Source organism: Tupaia chinensis, unplaced genomic scaffold (assembly GCF_000334495.1).
Source record: "Tupaia chinensis unplaced genomic scaffold, TupChi_1.0 Scaffold145367_1, whole genome shotgun sequence".
Taxonomy (NCBI): Eukaryota; Metazoa; Chordata; class Mammalia; order Scandentia; family Tupaiidae; genus Tupaia; species Tupaia belangeri.
Window position 1 is genome coordinate 890,932 of NW_006205228.1, and position 6,805 is coordinate 897,736.

General features: G+C 40.5%; 1 protein-coding gene across 1 annotated transcript in view; it reads right to left on the reverse strand.

Moving 5' to 3' along the window:
* Window positions 1-6,805, reverse strand: part of MAP3K9 (mitogen-activated protein kinase kinase kinase 9) — an 84,915-nt gene that overhangs the window by 76,202 nt on the left and 1,908 nt on the right.

A 6,805-nucleotide genomic window follows, 5' to 3' on the forward strand; every position in this document is an offset into this window, starting at 1 on the left:
ATCTGCTGACTCTCAAACAGATCAAATAGAATATAGGACAAACAGGTGGTCAAAATATGGCTGGGGGATAAAAATATTTTTTTTTTCTTTTTTTTTTTTTTTTTTTTTTTTTTTTTTTTTTTTTTGAGACTTAGTCAGTTTCACAGTGTACTAGGTGATGAGAAGCCCGTAAGTCAGTGTCCAGGCAGACACACAACAGCCAAACCATCATGTAGGAAGAGCTTTAGTAGAAGTATGGTCAGAGGATGAAGAAAACCATGAGCCTGCACCGAACACACAGCATTAAGACAGTGAGTGGGGATGGACTCCAGGGAAGGCAGTATATGAAACAGGCCCTAAAGAATGAGATGGAGGGATCTCACCAAACAGTGAAGGCTATCAGGGCAGAGAAGGACAATCTAGGCAGAGAGGACACCAGCAAGAACACAGGGCATGAGAGTGTGTGGTATTTTTGGAGCTTTAGGGGGTCCAGTTTGGCTGGATTATAGGCACAAGGAGAAGAGATGAGGGGCAAAGCCTTGCTGGAGGCAACCAGGTGGTAAAATGTTTTCCAATCTCTTCTGAGGGGCTTGAACTCCATATAGTACACAGAAGAAGCCATATGTCTTTAAGAAGGGGTGCACTGTTAAACCTGGGATTCAGAAAAGAAACCCGCTCTGGCAGCCACGCAGAATATAACCTGGAGGACAGAGAGCCTGCAGCAAAAGGAACCGCTAAGGAGGCCACTGCAGTAACCCAGGCATGCTGAACCTCTGCAGCAGTGAATATAGGGCGTAGAGAGCCAAGACTTGGTTGGCTCTAGACCTCGTGAGTAAGCTAGATGGGAAAAAGCGTCAACCAAGACATCATACTCCCGCAGTTATCTGTGCCCCAGTGCAATCCCTAATGCTCCCAGTATCACACCCACCACTCACTCTCCTTCCCAAATCGAGTTCGAACCTAAGGCACTTGAATCTTTAACTCTGTTTGGAAAGTTTCTCATGGTTAGATAATAATAGCTACCAGTGACTACAAATCAGGGGCTAGATAGGGTGTTATGTGCTTATATAAGCAAAGTGTTATTTTATGTTTCTCTCATGATACCCTGCTATCTTTTCAGTCTCTTTTGATGTTACCTGGCTGATTCATACTCACCCCTCAGGTCTCACCTTAAATATCCATTTTATAGTGGAACTTTTAACACCCGAACCAAAAGAGGATGAGTCCCTACCATCAAACACTTCTGTAGAAGAGCAGTCTCCATTCTGCAAGACTCATCAATGATAGAATTACTTAATTACTTGTCCCATGTGTGCCGTCTTGATAGATACTGAGATCCCCAAGGGCAGATTCTGCTTGCCTTATTCACTACTGTACTTGCCACAGTGAACATTTAGTAGGTGACCAACAGATCATCAAAATAAAATGGGGAAAAAATTGCCATGGTAGAAAATAAATCAAAATCAGATCTGCAAAAGAAAATTTCAATGGAGGTAGGGGGACCTACTGGAATAATACAGAGAATAATTTACACTTTACTAAAAAACAAAGGCACGTTCTGAACTTTCTTTTTGTTTTTGGAGAGGTTTTTGCTATAGAGCACATGTGCTTGCCAGAGAGACAGAAAGAGAGAAATCACCCCCCAGGGGAGATGGCCATACTGCAATCCCTTCTCCTCCATTCTCCTCTGGGGATCTTGGGTATGCACGCACATGTGCCCAGCATGAGTTTAAGCCACCCGGTCTGGGACTCAAACCGCGGGGTGACTACATGGGAGTCTAGCGACATAGCCATTACACTAACTGCTGGTCCCACGTTTCTGAACTTTCGACAAGACTGAAACTGTCCAATGCTGGCTGTTCCCTCTGTTCCTTAGCCAGCCTCATGACATCCCTGTTCTCCACTCAGAGGCTCAAACATCTGTTCTTGCTTAAAGTACTTACTTCTATCCTATCTTGAGCTAATACTCCTTTGTATCTTGCAATACGACTCACAGTCTTCACAAAGGGAACTCTAAGGCAAAGTTAGGTGGGCTGTTTTTCAGTATCCAAAAAGCACAACCCACCTTAACCCTAAAAGTTCCACTCATTCAAAAGGTCATCACCTCTTCTGACAGTTTTCTGAAGAACAAATCACATGGCAGAAACTGCAGATTAGCAATCAGCATCTATTCCAAAAATCCCTCTGGCAAGCTTTAACACTACAGAAGGCAAAAAGCTAAAAACAACATTTCCCAGACTCCCTCAGAACTAGTGTTCTGGATGCAAATTAAGTTCTGTCAATTAAATACTCAAGATGTGAAAGGCAGAGTAAGATGGAGGCCACCTTCTTGCTGCTTCTGGTAAGCATGGCTGTGGGAGAAGTAGGGTTTCTACAACAGCAAATCAGTGTCCAATCCCTTGTTCTGTGGATGGGGAGAGGACTATTTCATGGCCAGTGGTTGCCTAATCTCTGGGCGGCAGATATAACAGAATGAGTCTTTTTGCTATTGTTGTTTCTTTGTCTGTTTGTTTTTTAATAGCCAGAGATGTATGCCCTTGCTAGACAGAGACAAGACAGGTACAGAATGAGGGGGGAAAGCACCTCCCCAATGGAGCATGGTCATGTCACAATCCCTTCTCCTCCATTTCTCTATGCTGTCAGGATTACAGGCACACATGCGCATGTGCCCAGTGTATTTTTCAAGCCACTGGGGCCAGGATTCAGATTGCAGCTGGCTATGTGGGATCAGAATCCCTAAACTACTAGGCTACAGGCCAACCTTCCACAGGGTGTTCTTGAGAGCAACAGCTTCAGTGGCAGCTCCTGGTTCAACACCTTCCCAGTCAGAGAAACCACAGTTTGACCGGTAGGCCAGTTTACAATGTTCTACTTGTTCCCACAGGTCCAGCTGACAGCCTCTTCTCCCAGTCCTTCCAACAATTTTGAAAACACTTGATTTCCTGTGCTAAATCTCGTTCTTACTTAAAATAGCCTGAATGTTTTTGAGTGCTAAAAGGAACCCAGATTACTAATTTTTGTCTGATGTCATCTATATGAATGAGAAAAATATGTCTATGTTAAAGAGAGACTAAAAACTCTCTTGGAAAAAATATATGTTCCTCTTGGAGAAATTATATATTATGTTAACAGTCTTCTTGGTTCTGAAGGTAAGAACGTTTATTTTTCTCTACCAGCTTTCACACTGATAAAAAAGATAAATGCCCATTTAACAAATTTGTATTTGTTACTTTATTATCTTAAGGGTACCGTATTTTTCTCTTGTATTCTCCCTGCTTTCTTCTAGTCTAAAGCATAGTTGTGAACACATAGTAGGTGTTAAATATTTATTTAAATACATGTGGGTTTAAAAGATATGATTACGAGAACCAGGGTGCTGAAAGGACAGCTCCTCAGACAGTATTTCACAGACAGAAAACCTCTATGAGGGAAAAAACCAATAACCTCTCTGAAAAGAACATAAAATTTCAGGTTCCTGCTATTTAGTTAGGGAAATATTATGATCAGTCTTCAAGCAAAGTATAGGACACAGCTTTCAAACACATAAAAGAACCTGAGAGGAGGAAAAAAAGGAGACTTTTTTCTTCCTTGATAAGAATTACCTTTGGATAGGAACTGAGGAACTAGACCTTCAGTTACAGCAGAGTATGTGGGGCTCTCCTTCCCTTACCTGCTCCAGTCAAGACCTGGTTTTAAGTAAGAATCAGGTCAAGTTGCATTCAGCACATTTCTGTAAGATAGTCCCATGAATATCATGAACTTTTTTTTTTATTTGCTATAGGATGTGTGTGCTTGCCAGAGAGACAGAGAGAGACAGAGAGACAGAAAGCGAGAAATCACCCCCCAGGGGGGATGGCCACGCCACAATCCCTTCTCCTCCATTCTCCTCTTGGAATCTTGGGCATGCAAGGGCCAGGCAAGCACGTGCGCCTGGCATGAGTTAAAGCCACTGGGTCTGGGATTCAAACCACAGTCAACTACATGGTGAGTCCAGCGACATAGCCATTATGCTAACTGCTGGTCCCAATGAACAAACCTCTTTCTCTTTCGGAGTCAAGATGTTATTCCCTCTTAATTGTATGCTAGGCAATTGTACAATTCTGGTGGGTCTTAGACAAGCAAAGAGTATATATCCTACTCGTATAAAAAAAATCTTAAGGGACCAGCAGTTGGTGCAATGACTAAGTCGCTGGACTCCCATGTAGTTGACTGTTGTTTGAGTCCTAGACCCAGTGGATTAAACTCATGCCAGGCACATGTGCGTGTGTGCCCAAGATCCCGAGAGGAGAATGGAGGAAAAGGGATTGCGGCATGGCCATTCTCCCTGGATGGGGGGTGGGGATTTCTCGCTTTCTGTCTCTCTCTGTCACTTTCTGTCTTTCTGGTGAGTGCATATGCCCTATAGCAAAAACCTCTCAAAAAAAAAATCTTAAGTACATCTGAAAATATATCTTTATATTTTCAGTGGATATTGAAAAATGTAGTGTGAATTAATAACCTTAATGTATGTCTTGTTTGAAAACATACACAACTCTCTTGAAACTTTTAAAAATTTATACCTACTAGGATTCTATCTCCCAAGATGATAAATTTAGAACTCAAATTCTTCTTTCACTAAAATAAAGACAATGAACAAACACCTGGGTTGTTTATAATTTGTCATCCATGAAGAATTAAACTCGAATTCAGTCATGGGCTGCACAATGACATTTTGATCAACAATGAACCATATATATGATGGATGGTGGTCCCATGATTTTTTTTGTTGTTTTGTTCTCTCATAAGGTGCATATGTTTGCCAGAGGGAGACAGAGATGGAAAATGAGAAATCTCCCTCCAGGGGGATGGCCACTCCATAATCCCTTCTCCTCCCATATCCTCTTGGAATTTTGGGCACACATGTACATGCACATGGCTTGATTTTCCAAGCCGCCGGGCCTGGGACTTGAACCAGAAAGTCAGTCACGTGAAATCCAGCCGCTTTAACCTTCAAGTCACCTGCTGGCTGGGTCCCATGATGTTGCAACAGGTTATACCATTTAACCTAGGTGTACAGTAAGTTATACCATCTAACTGTGTGTAATGATGTTTGCACAATGACGACATTGCGTAATAGCGCATTTCTCTGAATATATCCATCATTGAGCAATGCACAACTATACCCACACTGAAGGGGATAAAAACACTATATAAATGTAAGATGGTTTATAATATCATATTGTTTTTTTTCTTTGTCACAAGAATTAGTCCTTCCTCCTGTTGTAAATAAAGTTGGAAACAAATTTTTTTCTTTGAAAACCAGTAGTATATAACTACAACTCAATATTATCGCCTCACTGTCTTCTACTCACAATCCAGAACATAATGTCGTATTTCATAGATGGCCCAGAGAGAAGTTCCAAAGGGTTAACTCTAGGGAAGAGTTGTCAGTGGCTCAATTTTATTCCAAATCTTTAGAGACAAGGTTTGTCAATCATCTTTATTTCTAAGTGACACTAACTGGACTGGTGGAGAGTCCACAAATCAGAGACACAGCTGTCAGCAACAGCCAGAGTTCCTTTTTATCAAAGCATCACAGGGCATTTTATATCTATATCACCAACCTCCTTGTAACTTATAAGCAGCTCTTCATCTCATCATCATCATCATCATTATTACTATTTTATTCCCAGTACTTAACACAGTATCTGCCACTCACTAGCTACTCAACAGTTCGGTTTTCACTAGAAATTTCTACTTGTATTTTATCAAAAATTAATTCCAGTCAAGATCTGAACTCCTGGATAGGCCAAATAAAAGAACTTACCAGAACCTCCAAATGCCATGTTCTTCAAGTCAATTTTTTCAATAGGCACACAGTACTTCCTACTTTCTCATCTTGAGGGTTCTAGATTTAGGAAGGCATTCTATCCACAGTAACAACAGAGGTAAGACCTGGCCACCTCATGGAGAAGCAGCTTCCAATGCAGCACCCTCCTGGCATGCCTGGCTCTCTGTGGGGTTCTTTCAGCCTAAGTCATATTCACTCATGACCTCTCTGACAGCAAGGACACATGATACTGAGGAAAGTTCTTGCTCATGAACCTCACAGAGCTCTTCCACTTCGACACTGGCTATCCCTAAGAATAAATCTGAAAACTTCATCCACAAAGAGCCTTAAAATCTGGCTTACATTTAAAACTACATTGTGGTTTTCTAACAACCCATGTTATTTGTATTTCTTCCAATAAATGACCAAGTTCATCCAAAACACTATTTCCAAACACTATGCCAGGAACCTTAGTCTTTATCTTACCAGTACCAGAGTAAAAAAAAAGTAGTACTGGAAAGAATTTCATTAGCCACCTCCAAACACCCTAAACATCAAATAAGAAGTTTCAAAATAAATGAGTGGGAGAGAGAAATGAAGGGACCTAAAGATACGAACATCAATTTGACAGCCAAAACACCAATAAAAAATAGCAAAAAAACGAAAAGTTTTTATGACTTTGATATTAGATACTGACATTCAGAAAACATCTTAAGATCAAGTAACATAATTGTTCAGGTGAATGTAAGTTAATATAAGTTTTTGGTAATGATTTTTTTAATCATCTAAGATGCAAAGTATATAAAAATAAGGAATAAACAGTTAAATATGTATCAGTAATGTTAATGTTAATACATATGATATATATGTATTAACAATACCTTTTTAACAAGGAAGAAGTTATGGACACCTTCGAATACAAAACAGTGTAAACTGCATTAGGAGATACTTGCACCTTTCTTCTGAAATGACCTAGTATAATTGATTAAGGGATACTAATAGCAGCTTAACTCCTGC